Raw genomic sequence first — 19386 nt, 5'->3', positions numbered from 1 at the left:
GGAGGGAGGGAGGGGGGAGAAGAGAGTGACAAGGGAGGGAGGGGGGGGGGGAAGAGAGTGACAAGGGAGGGAGGGGGGAGAAGAGAGTGACAAGGGAGGGAGGGGGGAGAAGAGAGTGACAAGGGAGGGGGGGAGAAGAGAGTGATAAGGGAGGGAGGGGGGAGAAGAGAGTGACAAGGGAGGGAGGGGGGAGAAGAGAGTGATAGGGGAGGAGGGGGGAGAAGAGAGGTATTCCGTGAGGGGCATGGCGAGTTCCTAGAATTTTTTATTTTTTGTCACAAGTTAGCGGAAAATGATGATTTTTTTTTTCTTACAAAGTGTCATATTCCACTAACTTGTGACAAAAAATAAAAACTTCCATGAACTCACTATGCCCATCACGAAATACCTTGGGGTGTCTTCTTTCCAAAATGGGGTATTGCCGTACTCAGGAGAAGTTGGGCAATGTGTTTTGGGGTGTCATTTTACATATACCCATGCAGGGTAAGATAAATATCTTGGTCAAATGCCAACTTTGTATAAAAAAAATTGGAAAAGTTGTCTTTTGCCAAGATATTTCTCTCACCCAGCATGGGTATATGTAAAATGACACCCCAAAACATATTGCCCAACTTCTCCTGAGTACGGCAATACCACATGTGTGACACTTTTTTGCAGCCTAGGTGGGCAAAGGGGCCCACATTCCAAAGAGCACCTTTCGGATTTCACCGGCCATTTTTTACAGATTTTGATTTCAAACTGCTTACCACACATTAGGGCCCCTAGAATGCCAGGGCAGTATAACTACCCCACAAGTGACCCCATTTTGGAAAGAAGACACCCCAAGGTATTCGCTGATGGGCATAGTGAGTTTATAGAACTTTTTATTTTTTGTCACAAGTTAGTGGAATATGAGACTTTGTAAGAAAAAAAAAAAATCATCATTTTCCGCTAACTTGTGATAAAAAATAAAAAGTTCTATGAACTCACTATGCCCATCAGTGAATACCTTAGGGTGTCTACTTTCCGAAATGTGGTCATTTGTGGGGTGTTTGTACTGTCTGGGCATTGTAGAACCTCAGGAAACATGACAGGTGCTCAGAAAGTCAGAGCTGCTTCAAAAAGCGGAAATTCACATTTTTGTACCATAGTTTGTAAACGCTATAACTTTTACCCAAACCATTTTTTTTTACACAAACATTTTTTTTTATCAAAGACATGTAGAACAATAAATTGAGAGAAAAATTTATATATGGATGTCGTTTTTTTAGCAAAATTTTACAACTGAAAGTGAAAAATTTCATTTTTTTGCAAAAAAATCGTTAAATTTCGATTAATAACAAAAAATGTAAAAATGTCAGCAGCAATGAAATACCACCAAATGAAAGCTCTATTAGTGAGAAGAAAAGGAGGTAAAATTCATTTGGGTGGTAAGTTGTATGACCGAGCAATAAACGGTGAAAGTAGTGTAGGTCAGAAGTGTAAAAAGTGGCCTGGTCATTAAGGGTGTTTAAGCTAGGGGGGCTGAAGTGGTTAAACTTGAGTGGATGAGGACTATGAGGATGTCTTGTGGAATAGATTCTCTACATTAGGGGTCAGGTAGCAGCATATCACAGCTCCGACAGGTCACTGGTCTTCTTTTGGCATGACCTGCTAATATTCTTTATTTCAGAGACTTGGATTCAATGCCAGCCATCTAAAAACTCACAATCTGAAACAAGCCTGCAATACATACAAGAGAACACAAGAGAGCGCCAATGTACCGTAGCAAAGCAGCATACCCCCAACTAAGCCTGTATACAGAGGAGCATATAGCAGCTGCGACTTTCTGGGAGAGCAGCAAATGACTGCGGAAATTAGCGAATTTAAAGGAAGCAGAAGGATAACAATTATCTAAAACATCAGAAGCCTGATATAGAAAAACTGGCACAAAAAATTATGCCCCTCAAATCATTAGGCCCTTGCTTGGAGCAGAAATGCACTAAGGAGATTACAGTAAGCTCCAAAAAATGTACTCACAAACCTATGAACAGCAGAAAAAAGTGCACTGCCTGGACATGAGCCACAGTTTAGATGGCCAATGGAAGCCCAGCACGTGGGGTGCACGGACCGGCTACTTACCAGCAAAACAGACAGTGGAAATAGGGAACTGGATTCCTGAAGTCCACGGTGGGAACTGGTGGGAATAGTATGACTATACCTCTGCCTCATCATCAGGGAGTGGGGGCGACACTTGGTGCCAGTGTGATCCAGTGCTATATAGTTACATAGATCCCAGTCTATAGCAGCATTATCTGCAATACAGAAATCAGAGGGTAATAGGAAGCAGTGGTCAGTGATCCCCAGCACAGGAGTGTGCAGCAGCAGTCCACCCACACTGTAATCAGTACACACAGTCCAGCAGGGTCCAGGGGGGCTTTCCTTATATTTACAGATGTACTTTAAATAGACACCATGGGGGTCATTTATGAAACCGAAATACAACTAAATTAAGCGAATTTCTGGCACAGATTGCAATGCAAAGGTCTTTTGCACTGCATTCTGTGACTTCTCCCCGCTCACGCCAGGTCTAAAAAAGTGGGTATGGCGTGGGCGGGCAGGCTTGTCTCATTTACCATTTTCTATACCTGTTTTAGGCATAGAAAATGTTCTAAGTGTAAGACAGCTCGGAAGCTGTCTTACATTTAGAAGCGGCAGCCAATGCACCGAAGTTATGCAGAAGCTGGCGCTGGATCCACCATCAGTTCAGGGCTTTATTAAGACCGGCATCTAAAACGCCGGTCTTAATAAATGTGTCCCCATATTCACAGAGGAAAATGAGACTCCAAAAGAAATGCAGGGTGTCGAAGTAAACTCCCCATTTAATGTGGCCTATCTGACCCAGGAAGAAGTGCAGCGGTGTCTTAAAAAGATTAAAATGGACAAATCACCGGGTCCAGATGGCATATACTGCCGTATCCTAAGGGAATTAAATAACAGACCAATCACTGGCTACAGATGACATACACCCCCATACTCTAAGCAAATTAAGTAATGTAATAGACAAATCATAGCATCTAGATGGCATACACCCCTGTATCCTAAGGGAATTAAGTAGTTTAACAGACAAATTCCCTGGCCCAGATGATATACATCCCATATCCTAAGGGAATTAAAACATGTAATAGACAAATCACTGGGTCCAGATAACATACACCCCCGTATTCTAAGGGAATTAATATCAAAGACAGACGCTTATTTCTGATATTTAAGGACTCTATAATGACAGGATCTGTTGCACAGGATTTTCCTCTAGGTCTTTGCCATGGCAGCGTGCACCTGCGCACTGGGAGGTGCTGACTAACCCCCTTTTTACAATGCTGGAGATGTGGCACTCCAGCGAGTCGTGCACTCCTGATTAGCCTGTCTGCCCCATAGGCTGATTTTAATTACTTTCTGTATAAAGCTGTAGCCTGCTCTCACTACATTCATTGGAAGCTGTCTAGCACCAGGAAGGGTATAGAGTGGGCTCAGCATGCATGTTGGTACCTGCATCCCTTGTAATGGAGGCCATTTTGGCACAAGTGGATCCAACATGCATGTGGGTCCAACACTTCCTGAATTTTATGGCGGTCATTATGGCGCATAACAGGTATATTTAGTGTTAGGACCCGTCTAACAGAGATCGCCTTGACGTTCGGCAGACGGGCTTAGATGGTTTTGTACAAAATGCATTGTCCAAGCATCTCGCTTTTATAAATAAGCGTAGTATTAGCACCATAATTTTTTTTAGCATTGTTGTACTTTGTCTGATTTGCAGAGTGCTGCTGCATTGTCTCTTTTTTTCCTCTAGGTCTTTGCCATGGCAGCGTGCACCTGCGCACTGGGAGGTGCTGACTAACCCCCTTTTTTTTTACAGGATTGACAGTTAGTAAATGTGGTGCAAATTAAAAAAAGGGATCAAAAACGGAGTCTGGAAATGTATAAGCCAGTAGGTTTAATATCTGTTTTGGATAAAATGTTTGAAGGTTTTCCTATAGATGCTATCCTAGAGTATCTCAAAGAGAAGAAGTGTAACACCGTATCATCATGAGTTTATGAGGGATTGGTCATTTCAGACTAATTTAATCAGTTTCTATGAGGAGGTAAGTTCTAGACTTGACAGCGGCGAATCAATGGATGTCGTATATCTGGACTTCTCTGAAGCATCTGACACTGTACCACATAAAAGGTTAGTATATAAAATGAGAATGCTCGGACTGGGAGAAAACGTCTGTATGTGGGTAAGTAACTGGCTGAGTGATAGAAAACAGAGGGGGATTATTAATGGTACACACTCAGATTGGGTCACTGTCACTAGTGGGGTACCACAGAGGTCAGCATTGGAGGACTCACGATCACTAGTGGGGTACCGCAAGGGTAAGTATTGGAAGGGTAACTGTCAGTTCTGGGGTACCTCAGGGGTTAGTATTGGGCCCTTTCCTCTTCAAAGGGGTTGCACTGTAACATATCAATTTTTGCAGACAATACTAAACTGTGTAACATAACAGTATATTCTATCTATTTAGTCATTTCTAAGATCCAGTGTTCTGCGCACTTTGTAGCGCCTGCAGGTAAAAAACGGATGGTACATTTTCTGATTTAGATGTCTTCATTCTGATATGGCTTTGCACTATTATATCTTTTAAGGTCTATTGCATTTTAAAAATATTTCTGGTCGATTGGGCAAAATAGTATTAAGTATTTTGTCAGATTGCTGACCAGCAAACTTGCTGTAGGATATTTGTGCTTGTGCAGGGTGCAGATAAGAGAGCGCCGGCAGCCAGGTATCACAGTGGAAGAATCTTGGAAGAGCTCCAGCACTCCAGGAACATTAAACGCATATATATATATGCACTGAAACACTTCTCACAGCAGTCCATTTAATCGGTAATATCACCTTATGTTGGTTCTGAGTGCTTCACGAATGGCAAGTTGGATTGGGTTCTCAGAATGTGCCCTCCCCATTAGGGATCATCCCACCCTTAGATACAGAGAACCAAGAGGAACATCATCTGTTACAGCCCAGGCTTCTTTCCCAGGCCTGTGCTCACCCTAGCAGGCGCGATACTTCACTGAGTAGAAGAGCAGGCGGTCCAAGAATCATCACCCGTCCTTTCCTCAGCCAAGCACTCTCTCAGCACTGTGTGAGGGCAATAAGGGGGCATAACTACTGTATGGGGACACTAAGGGGGCATAACTACTGTATGGAGACACTAAAGGAGCATAACTACTGTGTGGAGACTTTAAGGGAGCATAACTACTGTGTGGGGACACTAAGGTGGCATAACCACTGTGTGGGGACACTAAGGAAGCATAACTACTGTGTGGGGACACTAAGGGGGCATAACTACTGTATGGAGACTTTAAGGGAGTATAACTACTGTATGGAGACACTAGGGGGCATAGTAACTGTATGGAGACACTAAGGAAGCATAACCACTGTGTGGGGACATTAAGGAAGTATAACTACTGTGTGGGGACACTAAGGGGGCATAACTACTGTATGGAGACTTTAAGGGAGTATAACTACTGTGTGTGGACACTAAGGGGGCATAACTACTGTATGGAGACACTAAGGGGGCATAACTACTGTGTGGGGACACTAAGGGAGCATAACTACTGTGTGGGGACACTAAGGGGGCATAGTAACTGTATGGAGACACTAAGGGGGCATAACTACTGTATGGAGACACTAAGGGGGCATAACTACTGTATGGAGACACTAAGGGGGCATAACTACTGTATGGAGACTTTAAGGGAGTATAACTACTGTGTGGGGACACTAAGGGGACATAACTACTGCATGGAGACAATAGGGGGCATAACTACTGTGTGGGGACACTAAGAGAGCATAACTACTGTGTGGGGATACTAAGGGAGCATAACTACTGTGTGTGGACACTAAGGGGGCATAACTATTGTGTGGGGACACTAAGGGGGCATAGTAACTGTATGGAGACACTAAGGGAGCATAATTACTGTGTGGGGACACTAAGGGGTATAACTACTGTGTGGGGACACTAAGGGGGCATAACTATTGTGTGGGGACACTAAGGGGGCATAACTACTGTGTGGAGACACTAAGGGGGCAGAATTACTGTGTGGGGACACTAAGGGGTATAACTACTGTATGGAGACACTAGGGGGCATAACTACAGTGTGGGGTTACTAAGGGGGCATAATTACTGTGTGGTTACACTAAGAACTAAGGGGGCATAATTACTGTGTGGGGCACAACTACTGGGTGGGGGCACTAAGAGAGCATAATTGCTGATCGGGCACATTAAGGGGACATAACTACTGTGTGGGGCAGTAATGGGGCATAAATATTATTATAATTATTTATTATTAAAATGCCATCCATTCCTTGGCAGTGTTTCACATATGAATGGGGTGTAAATAATATAAAACAAGTACAGTAAGCATGAAAAAGACAAGTTACAAACTGCTACAGAAGGAGAGAGGGCCCTGCCCGCGAGGCTTGCAATCTACAAAAGGATGGGAGAAGGATAAAGTAGTGAGCTGCTTGTATGGCGGTATAGAGGCAGCAGGGTCACTGGTTGTCTGCTTGTCTGAAGAGGTGGTTTTCGGGTTTCTTTTAAAGGTTTCCACAGTAGGTGAGAGTCTGATATGTTGGGGTGAAGAGGAGAAATCTTTGAGGCGACCGTAAGACAAGGAGATAAGAAAAGGAGAGAGGTGGATTGGTAGAGCAAAAGAGTTGAGGATAGATTGGAGGGGTGTGAAGGTGCTAGATGGGAGGCCACCTAGGAGGATGTTGCAGTAGTCTAGACAGGAGATTATAAGGGGCAAGTGCAACTACCAGGGGTCCCTTAAAGTGGAAGAGTTTGTCATGACGCCAGTTGCATTTCAGCAACGAGGGACTAGATGGTGATGGTGGTACCCAGGTGTAGGAATGCCTGAATGGTGGAAGGGTTGCCTATTAGAGATGGCCTTGCGGTTCGCCTGGCGGTTGTTTCGCTGCGAACTTTGCGTGTTCGCGTTTCGTCGAACATATGGAGATATTCGTGCCAGCCATATTCTTTTACATTGTGAAGAACTTTGACCCATGACACATCCATCAGGTGGTAGAGGACAGCCAATTGAGACGTTTCAGCACATGGACATACCCGCTACGCTATAAATAAACCTGATCTGGCCGCCATTTTACATTCAGTGTTTTGCCAGTGTAGGGAGAGGTTGCTGTGTGGAGCAGGGACAGGCTGTTAGGGACACCAAACGCTAGCTAATAGGGCCACAAAAGTCCTTTTATGGACTGGTATAGGTGTGCTATCGATAGGTGTGATACACAGAGGGGTGTGATATACTTATAATATACTTTTATAATGAGTCAAAAACACATAGGTCTACATAGTGATCACCTGGAAGTCAGGGGCCTCGGGGCTAGGGGCTTACTAGGGCCATTTTTATATAGGGTAAGGTTCCAGACAGGGTCGCTCTTATCAGGGCGGGTGGTCTGTGGTTAGGCTATCAGGGTCAGAATAGCCCCCCCTGTAGGGCAATATCAGGGACAGTTCTTTGCCCACCCTGTCCTTCAATACAACATCATCATCTAGCCCAGGGATGGATGCTTTTTGCTTTCCCTCCGGGATTCATCGATGTGCACTGGAACCCCCCGGATTGTGGTCGGACATATGGTTTCTGATTTGGTGCCGCCGAGCACTTGTTATTGCCGACCACATCTATGCTTTTTGCTTAACTTTAATAATTGAATTTATTTTCATTTTGAGGGATATCTTTTCCATTCACACGTCCGCAAAATGAGTCCGCATCCATTCTGAAATTTTGTGGAACGGGTGCAGACCCATTCATTTTCAATGGGGCCGGAATGTGCTGTCCGCATCCGCATTTGCGGATCCGCACTTCCGCATCTGTGTTTCCGTTTCCAAAAAAAAAAGAACATGCCCTATTCTTGTCCGCAATTGCAGAGTAGACAAGGTTAGGCATTTTCTATTATAGTGCCGGCGATGTGCGGCCTGCAAATTGCGGAATGCACATTGCCGGTGTCCGTGTTTTGCGGATACACAAAACACTTACGGACGTGCGAATGGACCCTCATAGTAACATTATTAAAGGTTACGTTTTATCTTCATGTACATTCTAATCGATTGCCATTGTTATAATATACTTTCTATGTTAGACAGTATATTATAGTGCAGTTGTATTGTGCGGCAGTCGTGTGCGGTTCTGCTGCGATACCGCAGGTATATAGAGGGACAAGCGTTATTGGAACAAATCATTTCTACTGGTGTGATATACCAGTCGCCCCCCAAAAAAACTGATTAAAGCGGAGTGTTATATACCAGTATAGTTTCTCTATAGTGCATTTGGGTACTGTATAGTGCATTTGCGCATGAGCGTACGCGAAAATTATATTTTGCTTTGAAAAAAATTATGAATGGAGATCGCAAATTCGAATAATACATCTGGTGTCACTGTCCATGCTGTGGGACTATTTGTGCACTTCTAGTAATTATTTCTTGGCTGCAAATATGAGCTGAAGGTTTTTCAGGTTCGCCTGCCATTAAAATGAATGTGACCCGCCGCGAACTTGCGGTTCGCGAACCGTCCCAGCAGATGTTCGTCCATCACTATTGCCTATAATGTCCCTTTAGGTGTGGCTGTGCACGTGTCACGGTGATCCTACCTGGATATCCTGGAACCATTGCCAGGCGTTGTCGTCCGAAGTAGTGCAAACAGGGGGAATAGTTGAGCGATTTGTAGAAATGATTGAGTCCAGACTTTGTATTAACGTTGAAAACAGCTTTACTTGAATAAACTTGCATCAGAAAACAATCGTTCAACTTTATGTTGGTCACCAGCAAGCTTTGGCATAAGTTTTGTCAGGCAAACACATTTAGCTCCAATACATCTGAACCTCTTTAGCTCTGCTATCCTGTCAGATTAAATTGAAACTTTTCCTTTCGGTTGAACTTTATTTTCTGTAGTCTGGTCTGTCTTTATCTTTATCCAGGGAACTTTACTCCTGGCTTGCGAGGCTTGCAGCTTGGGCCTCTAGGCCCAGAAGAGCTGAAGGAGTGCTCTGCTGGCTTTCACACCCTTCCCCTTGCAGGGCGTACTCTAGACTAGTGTTTCCCAACCAGTGTGCCTCCAGCTGTTGCAAAACTACAACTCCCAGCATGCCCACACAGCCAAAGGCTGTCCGGGCATGCTGGGAGTTGTAGTTTTGCAACAGCTGGAGGCACACTGGTTGGGAAACACTGCTCTAGACTCTAACTAGCTGAACTCCTCCCTCTCTAGAGAGGGAGCCAGAATGGAAAGCAGGTTCCACTCTAGACAAACTAGCTCTGCCAAGCTTGCCGCCATCTGCTGGTGAACCAGGTACATTACACTTAAACAGTTACAAAATCAGAAATACAGATTCTCATTATGCAGGACCTGGCAATAAATACACAGGATGACACTGTACCAGCATACATAGATAGAAGCAGGGCATAAGAGTGGTAATGCCACTCTGGGTCGTTACATTCCCCCTTACTTAAAACCAAGCTGCCCTCGGCTTGTGCTTAGGGTGTGCTCTGAGGATACCCAAGGAAGGTTAGAGTGCTGCATAAGAATATAGACTATTACTGACTGATATAGCTATGGCTACCACTAGGTCTCTGCCGTATAAGTAGGGTGTCCATTCACCGTTTCCCTCTCGGTATAAACCAGCGCTTATTCCAGGCTTTCTTTTGAATATACTGTGCTCTAGTACCAAAGAAAGCGTGGTGGTGTCTTCACTCTGTAATCCCGCCACTATGCAATTAAAAGGGTGGCTTCATCCTGTATTCCCTTCCAAGTACCAAGGTCTAATTATGCTTTACGCTTTGTCACCGTGATGACTGAACTGGTAGCTAAACGTATTTCCTTAAGGCTGCGCACAAGGCCTTAGGACATCTAGAACTAGGAGGAGGAGCCAGCCCACCTTCCATAGCTCCCATGAGGCCTAATCCCCTCTTAACTCACATTTTTAGCAGCGGGGTTACCCTTTAAAGATGTTGAGACTGCTTGTTACTTTACCACTTGGTCCTCCTTGTGTAGAAACAGCACATTAACCCAAAGACACAAGACATACTGTCTCTTTCCCCTCCCAAGTCTGTGGAGAGAAAAAAGTTAAGGGCATATGCAAATCATACAATATAATACCCAGGCTTTCTAACTAACACAAGGCAAAGTGGGAGCATTAGTATTCAGCGTCCTCAGAGGTAGTCCATATGAGCAATGAAGCAAGGATGCCAACTATCTGGCTATACAATGGGCTAAAGTGCTTAAACGTTGCTAAACGGTAAACTTGAGTGTAAAAACATCACAATAGAAATCCCAAAGAGCTCAGGTTCAGGTTTGAGTCCTTTCTTTGGGTGCTGGCTTGTAACGTTGCAAAACCGGAACATACAGTATAGTGAAAAAAGTCATTTAGAACCCACATAAGGTAGTAGGTAATTCCCACAGTGAATAATTACAATAAGCTGAGGTGTCTCACTCGTATTTAGCTCTGCTATGGTGCTACAAGCCCAAAAAAGGGGAACACCCAAACCTCTGTTTGTAGGTAATGAATATGAGAAAGATGGGCGAGCACTCATGCATTTGACCTCAGATTGAAGTATGCAGAAAGTTTATTTAACAATAACTATACATATACCCATAAAATCTCTAAACCAGTAAAACAATAAAAAATAGCATATAATACAATACACAAAAAATTTGCTGTGCAAATGACTATATTAGAGCAACCTATATTTGGTCTGACACCATTGCTATTAAGAGAATAGTAGGGCACACCACCACAAGGAGGATTAATAGAACAATATATTTATTTAAATGTCGTGATATACAGTATCTATATAAAACATAAATTGTATAGCTAAGGCTACTTTCACACTAGCGTTCGGGTGTCCGCTCGTGCGCTCCGTTTGAAGGGGCTCACGAGCGGCCCCGAACGCATCCGTCTGGCCCCAATGCATTCTGAGTGGAGGCGGATCCGCTGAGAATGCATCCGCCTGCCAGCGTTCAGCCTCCGCTCCGCTCAGTGAGCGGACACCTGAACGCTGCTTGCAGCGTTCGGGTGTCCGCCTGGCCGTGCGGAGGCGAGCGGATCCGTCCAGACTTACAATGTAAGTCAATGGGGACGGATCCGCTTGAAGATGACACAATATGGCTCAATCTTCAAGCGGATCCGTTCCCCATTGACTTTCAATGTAAAGTCTGAACGGATCCGCTCAGGCTACTTTCATACTTAGAAAATTTTCCAAGTTTTAATGCAGACAGATCCGTTCTGAACGGATGCGAACGTCTGCATTATCGGAGCGGATCCGTCTGATGAAACATCAGACGGATCCGCTCCGAACGCTAGTGTGAAAGTAGCCTAAAACTTATACTTTAAAAAATTCATAAAAAGTATAAAAACTTAAATACAGTATTAAGATTTGATAATTCTCAGTATTTTAGCCAGAGCTTCAGGGTCTGTATGTGATAGAGATATCGTCTCTCCAATGGGTTAATTAACCCAGTCAATGTCCCGATAAATATTGCTTAAATAATGAAGAAGATCAATCTAGTATTTAGATACATTCTTTGAGATAGTCACTTGTATCTTTGTAAATTGATCGCTGCTTCATATGTTCAGTATGTTACCGCTAAATGTCACTGCCTATTTGCAGAAATAAATAAACCGGAGCGGTCTTACTCACCGTTTTAAATGGAGTAGTGCCGGTTTTTGTTGCATCATTCGTGGCGTCCCACGTGTAATGGAGTTATTTGCAGGCTGCGTTATAGTTGCGGTTTGGTTTCCACAGGACTTCTCTGCAGGATTCGGGATCTTCGGTGATCGCGTATAGCTGTACTGTCTTGGTGGTTACCTGATAGTATATTTTTTCTCTGCGCTGTTGATGTATTTCACGCAGGGTTAGGTCTCACCAGGAGAGATCTCACCAAATGAATGCAGGTGTCCAGCTTTTTGAGAATGAATATTCACCGATCCCTCTCCTGGTCCTCCGGTTCTGTACTTTATTTCATGGGATTTCGAATTACCCTTACCATACGCGTTTCGGAGTGGACTACAACTCCTTCCGCAGTGGCTGATTTTTCCCATTTTTATACACCTTGACAGGTGTGGTCTGAATTGATTAGCTTGTGCTATGCAAAGGAAGTGACGTGGATTTCTTTTCAATCTCATAGTGGAGGGACATATGTATACATTGAACCCCATTGTTTCTCAGGTTAAAAAAATATATTAAATCATTATATGAATAAATATATCGCCTTATATTAAGAACATACGATAAACATAAAATAGATGTAAAAACAAAAGATATGAGATGTATATAGAGATCGGGACCGCACAGCTCAACATTATAAATAGAACATATAACACTGTTTCGTTCCATATATATTTATACTTCATGGTGCCGGTAATTTGAAACAAAACAGAAAATGAAAAAACTTACAACCCGCTGTGCGGTAATACTGCGATTTTCGAGCAATGCGGTTTCATTGCGTTTTTACTATAATTTAGTTTCTGCCGGCATTTTGTATGGTTGTTAATGTTGAATATATGTCGTCCCGTATTTAAACCATATAATTATGCATTACTTCTGATTCTGTATATGATAGATATATAAAATCATTATTATCACAACAGGTAGCTGTAATTATCTATATTGTTGGGAGGCAAAGGACAATATATGCTCTATAATAGAGTAAATAATCAAAGAAAATGAGCGACCAAAAAAAAACATAGAGAGAGAATATTTTGTAAAAAAAGGAAAAATGTCCAGTTCAGGAGAAGAATATTCAATTTAAATTTAAGAGAAGACCTTCACAAGTCCTGTGGAAACCAAACCGCAACTATACCGCAGCCTGCAAATAACTCCATTACACGTGGGACGCCACGAATGATGCAACAAAAACCGGCACTACTCCATTTAAAACGGTGAGTAAGACCGCTCCGGTTTATTTATTTCTGCAGATAGGCAGTGACATCTAGCGGTAACATACTGAACATATGAAGCGGCGATCAATTTACAAAGATACAAGTGACTATCTCAAAGAATGTATCTAAATACTAGATTGATCTTCTTCATTATTTAAGCAATATTTATCGGGACATTGACTGGGTTAATTAACCCATTGGAGAGACGATATCTCTATCACATACAGATCCTGAAGCTCTGGCTAAAATACTGAGAATTATCAAATCTTAATACTGTATTTAAGTTTTTATACTTTTTATGAATTTTTTAAAGTATAAGTTTTAGCTATACAATTTGTTTTATATAGATACTGTATATCACGACATTTAAATAAATATATTGTTCTATTAATCCTCCTTGTGGAACCAAGTGGTGGTGTGCCCTACTATTCTCTTATTTTTGCTCTTAATAATCCCTAGAGGATTGGGTGAATCCTCCCTGTAGGAGCACCCATACCATTCTTGACGAGTAGGTGAGCCCTCTCTAATATTTACCATTGCTATTAAAACTGCATAAAGGGATTTCCTCTGTAGCCGTATCCACGGATAGAAGGTAGAATGTCACTTTGGGTGCACACGTTGCACCTATTGTAAAGTCACAACACACTCGTGTATCACCCGATAAATTCGCATAGCACTGTGCCTAGAGTCTCTCTTTAAATTTCCATTTTGCCAATATATATGAGAGGAATCTTTATAGGTTTTTAGCTTACCTCCTTCCCAACGTCTAATTCGGATATCTCCCGATCACTTGGCGAGGAGCTCAGAGTGTTTGCCGGTGTATCTCGTTGCTCTCCTCGAACCAAGAAAATTCGAATCTCGCGGGAGTAAGTCAAAATATTGCGGGAGCTCACACGCTCTAATATATTTGAATCCTAGAATCAGAGGAAGGTATCTTTGTTCCTTTTTCTTTAGGATTCTTTCTGTATGGCCATACAGTTTTCCGGATTCAGAATTTCCACAGTGGGTAGTTTTCCTCACAGCACGAGGTCATCCTCATCGCTGTCACGGCTAGCTCTGGTGCTCTCTGCAGCTGTAACTCCAGCGGAAACTTCATCTGTGATCTCCTGGTGGCCTTCTGTGGCAGATCTTGGAAATGCCGGATCACCCTCTTTTGGAGGATCCTCTGTGAGCCTTGGCCTTTTCCAGATAGGTGACAGATTCTCCGGACAGCAATAAAAGATAGACCTTGGTCTTTTATAGCAAGGAGCTCTGGATTCAGTGGTGGTTCCGGAGTGCATGGAGCCGTATCAGTGGACTCCTCCTTATCCTCACACACCTCAGGGCAGCGCTCCTATTTGGCGGGCTCAGGCTGTACAGCAGCAGTAGTAGCAGTAGGCCCGGAGATTTCTGTAGCGTCAGTGATAATGGCCACAGACTGGCTGTTTTCTGGTCCTGCTCATCCAGTAGTCAGGGGTAACAGTGGTAACCTTCACCCGGCAGATGGCCTGGGACATCATTGTGACTGAAGGGGTTCCTATGAATTTTTCTAAAAGGTTAGCATTGAAAAGTTGTTAAATGAGTGGTTATCTGACACTGACGAAGATAGATTGGAGAAGTTATTTTTGGGTACAATTGACAGGATGCCAAGTTATATGGAAATTCCAAAATATTTTTTTTTAGGAAATTCAGATATATACTAGACCCATTTATTATAACATTGGCATCAAAAAAAGATTCATTGCTTGAAAATGTCCGTCACACAGAAGAAGTGTAGAGAGAACACAGGGAGATGTGAAAGTACACCGAAAATTATCCAAACAGATGCAAGTATAAAATTCATGTATAAGAAATAGCGATAAACTCTATCAAGAGCGCAGGAAATTACACGTAGCATATAAATCCTATAATACTACCATGAAGCCAGTTCCACCCACGAATACACAGTTATCAGGCAGAATAGAATTCCCACTGTCCGCCATCTACAGAGGGCACAAGATCACATCTCTACGAGCTTAGAAACTGACTAGAAATACACGTGCCGAGGACGGACATGTCGGGAATGGTTACGACCTCTATAAAGATAAGTTTGTTTCTTTTATTAAACTTTGCTAATGTTTCGGATTAATTATGAGACAACATATGGCATAATTTTATACAGGTAACACATATTGTAAGTTTGCACCTGCATTTAAATTATGGCTCCACCTCCCTTCTTGTATATGAATATTTAGAGGTTGTTTATATACAGAAGTCAATGAGGTATTATATCTTAGTAAACTTAATACACTTTTCAGTGGTTGTAATGATATGCTTTCGGCTATAATTGCAGTAATTAACATCATCCTCTGATGAGCCCAGAGACATTCCTCTCTCTGTGCTGTAAGAAGTCAGAGAAGAATAAGATTCCTGAATGTTTTCTTTACGAATAATATTGCACTTCCTTCATTTGACAAGGTCAGTGGATCGATGGGAGCACATGATGGTCTTTGATGATCTGTTGTCTAAAGCTGGCCATACCTGATAATGATCGGCCGACCTGCGGGCATACCAACGATCCCACCGACTAAACTGCCCGACCAGGGACATTTTCAATATAAACAGACTCCCTAGTGTTAGGGCACAATGGCAAGTGATCGGCAGAATTCAACCAAGAACGCCACAACATGGACGAGGAACGCCTGAAGTTCTCCAGCACGGTGGATTACATTCTTGGCAGTGAGCGCTCATTTACACTAGTTTTTCACACTAGTATTTCCATTCTGGCTGACTTTAATCTTATGTGTATGGCCACCTTAAGAATAGGTTAATGGTATGCTGAAGTCTATATAGGTGTTTATGGAAAGGTCTAATCCTAGTAATCTAATCCAAGCCTCCAAGATATTATTTTCGAGAATACAAAACGCTGCATTTTTGATGTTTGTAGTTTGTATTCCACAAATGAATTTCAGATTTATATTGATTTGTATGCACAGACTTTGTATAGTTTCAGCTCATTCGCCTCTCGTGAATTGCGTGCACGGAGCTCCCGGACCAAGAGGTCTTGTAGGAATGAGAAAACTTCCGGCACTGCCGTTCACTGATAAAATCCACTTTCATTCCAAACATGTTAGAAAATTGAGCCATTGAATTGGTTTACACGTTTTGACATCACAACCTCATTTTTATGCAAATTACTAAATAAGATACTGTGGTTTAAATTACATCTATTCATTAAGTGACTTAGGCTAATTGGCTGGAAAGAATGTGTGACAGTCTTTGGGTGTTGGTGGCAGCTGCCATGTATGAGAGCTACTGTATAGTAACATAGTTTATAAGGCAGAAAAAAGACATCTATCATCCAGTTCGGCCTGTTATTCTGCAAGTTGATCCAGGGGAAGGCAAAAAAAACCTGTGAGGTTCCCGACTCCAATCAGGCATCAGAATAACTCCCTGGATCAACGACCCCTCTCTAGTAGCCATAGCGTGTATTATTATTACACTCCAGAAATACATCCAGGCCCCTCCTGAATTCCTTTATTGTACTCACCATTATCACCTCCTCAGGCAGAGAGTCCATAGTCTCACTGCTCTTACCGTAAAGAGTCCATAGTCTCACTGCTCTTACAGTAAAGAGTCCATAGTCTCACTGCTCTTACAGTATAGAGTCCATAGTCTCACTGCTCTTACAGTATAGAGTCCATAGTCTCACTGCTCTTACAGTATAGAGTCCATAGTCTCACTGCTCTTACAGTAAATAGTCCATAGTCTCACTGCTCTTACAGTAAAGAGTCCATAGTCTCACTGCTCTTACAGTAAAGAGTCCATAGTCTCACTGCTCTTACAGTATAGAGTCCATAGTCTCACTGCTCTTACAGTATAGAGTCCATAGTCTCACTGCTCTTATAGTAAAGAGTCCATAATCTCACTGCTCTTACAGTAAAGAGTCCATAGTCTCACTGCTCTTACAGTAAAGAGTCCATAGTCTCACTGCTCTTCCAGTACAGAGTCCATAGTCTCACTGCTCTTACAGTAAAGAGTCCATAGTCTCACTGCTCTTACAGTAAAGAGTCCATAGTCTCACTGCTTTTACAGTACAGAGTCCATAGTCTCACTGCTCTTACAGTATAGAGTCCATAGTCTCACTGCTCTTACAGTATAGAGTCCATAGTCTCACTGCTCTTATAGTAAAGAGTCCATAATCTCACTGCTCTTACAGTAAAGAGTCCATAGTCTTACTGCTCTTACAGTAAAGAGTCCATAGTCTCACTGCTCTTCCAGTACAGAGTCCATAGTCTCACTGCTCTTACAGTAAAGAGTCCATAGTCTCACTGCTCTTACAGTAAAGAGTCCATAGTCTCACTGCTTTTACAGTACAGAGTCCATAGTCTCACTGCTCTTACAGTACAGAGTCCATAGTCTCACTGCTCTTACAGTAAAGAGTCCATAGTCTCACTGCTCTTACAGTATAGAGTCCATAGTCTCACTGCTCTTACAGTAAAGAGTCCATAGTCTCACTGCTCTTATAGTAAAGAGTCCATAGTCTCACTGCTCTTACAGTAAAGAGTCCATAGTCTCATTGCTCTTATAGTAAAGAGTCCATAATCTCACTGCTCTTACAGTAAAGAGTCCATAGTCTCACTGCTCTTACAGTATAGAGTCCATAGTCTCACTGCTCTTATAGTAAAGAGTCCATAATCTCACTGCTCTTACAGTAAAGAGTCCATAGTCTCACTGCTCTTACAGTAAAGAGTCCATAGTCTCACTGCTCTTCCAGTACAGAGTCCATAGTCTCACTGCTCTTACAGTAAAGAGTCCATAGTCTCACTGCTCTTACAGTAAAGAGTCCATAGTCTCACCGCACTTACAGTACAGAGTCCATAGTCTCACTGCTCTTACAGTAAAGAGTCCATAGTCTCACTGCTTTTACAGTACAGAGTCCATAGTCTCACTGCTCTTACAGTACAGAGTCCATAGTCTCACTGCTCTTACAGTAAAGAGTCCATAGTCTCACTGCTCTTACAGTAAAGAGTCCATAGTCTCACTGCTCTTACAGTAAAGAGTCCATAGTCTCACTGCTCTTACAGTGAAGAGTCCATAGTCTCACTGCTCTTACAGTGAAGAGTCCATAGTCTCACTGCTCTTACAGAATAGAGTCCATAGTCTCACTGCTCTTACAGTATAGAGTCCATAGTCTCACTGCTCTTACAGTAAAGAGTCCATAGTCTCACTGCTCTTACAGTAAAGAGTCCATAGTCCAGGCTAATTGGCTGGAAATAATGTGTGACAGTCTTTGGGTGTTGGTGGCAGCTGCCATGTATTAGTGCTACTGTATAGTAACATAGTTTTTAAGGCGGAAAAAAAGACATCTACTCTTACCGTAAAGCATCCATAGTCTCACTGCTCTTACAGTAAAGAGTCCATAGTCTCACTGCTCTTACAGTACAGAGTCCATAGTCTTACTGATCTTACAGTAAAGAGTCCATAGTCTCACCGCTCTTACAGTATAGAGTCCATAGTCTCACTGCTCTTACAGTAAAGAGTCCATAGTCTCACTGCTCTTACAGTAAAGAGTCCATAGTCTCACTGCTCTTACAGTAAAGAGTCCATAGTCTCACTGCTCTTACAGTAAAAAGTCCACAGTCTCACTGCTCTTACAGTAAAGAGTCCATAGTCTCACTGCTCTTACAGTAAAGAGTCCATAGTCTCACTGCTCTTACAGTAAAGAGTCCATAGTCTCACTGCTCTTACAGTAAAAAGTCCACAGTCTCACTGCTCTTACAGTAAAGAGTCCATAGTCTCACTGCTCTTACAGTAAAGAGTCCATAGTCTCACAGCTCTTACAGTATAGAGTCCATAGTCTCACTGCTCTTACAGTATAGAGCCCATAGTCTCACTGCTCTTACAGTAAAGAGTCCATAGTCTCACTGCTCTTACAGTAAAAAGTCCACAGTCTCACTGCTCTTACAGTAAAGAGTCCATAGTCTCACTGCTCTTACAGTAAAGAGTCCATAGTCTCACTGCTCTTACAGTATAGAGTCCATAGTCTCACTGCTCTTACAGTATAGAGCCCATAGTCTCACTGCTCTTACAGTAAAGAGTCCATAGTCTCACTGCTCTTACCATAAAGAATCCTCTTCTATGTTTGTGTACAAACCTTCTTTCCTACAGACGCAGAGGATGTCCCCTCGTCACAGTCACAGTCCTGGGGATAAATAGATGATGGGAGTGATCTCTGTACTGACCCCTGATATATTTATACTTAGTTATTAGATCTCCCCTCAGTCGTCTTTTTTCTAAAGTGAATAACCCTAATTTTGATGATCTTTCAGGGTACTGTAGCCCCCATTCCAGTTATTGCTTTAGTTGCCCTCCTCTGGACCCTCTCAAGCTCTGCTATGTCTGCCTTGTTCACAGGAGCCCAGAACTGTACACAGTCCTCCATGTGTGGTCTGACTAGTGATTTGAAAAGTAGTAGG

This window comes from Bufo bufo, chromosome 9 (assembly GCF_905171765.1).
Source record: "Bufo bufo chromosome 9, aBufBuf1.1, whole genome shotgun sequence".
Taxonomy (NCBI): domain Eukaryota; kingdom Metazoa; phylum Chordata; class Amphibia; order Anura; family Bufonidae; genus Bufo; species Bufo bufo.
This window is presented reverse-complemented; position numbering follows the sequence as displayed.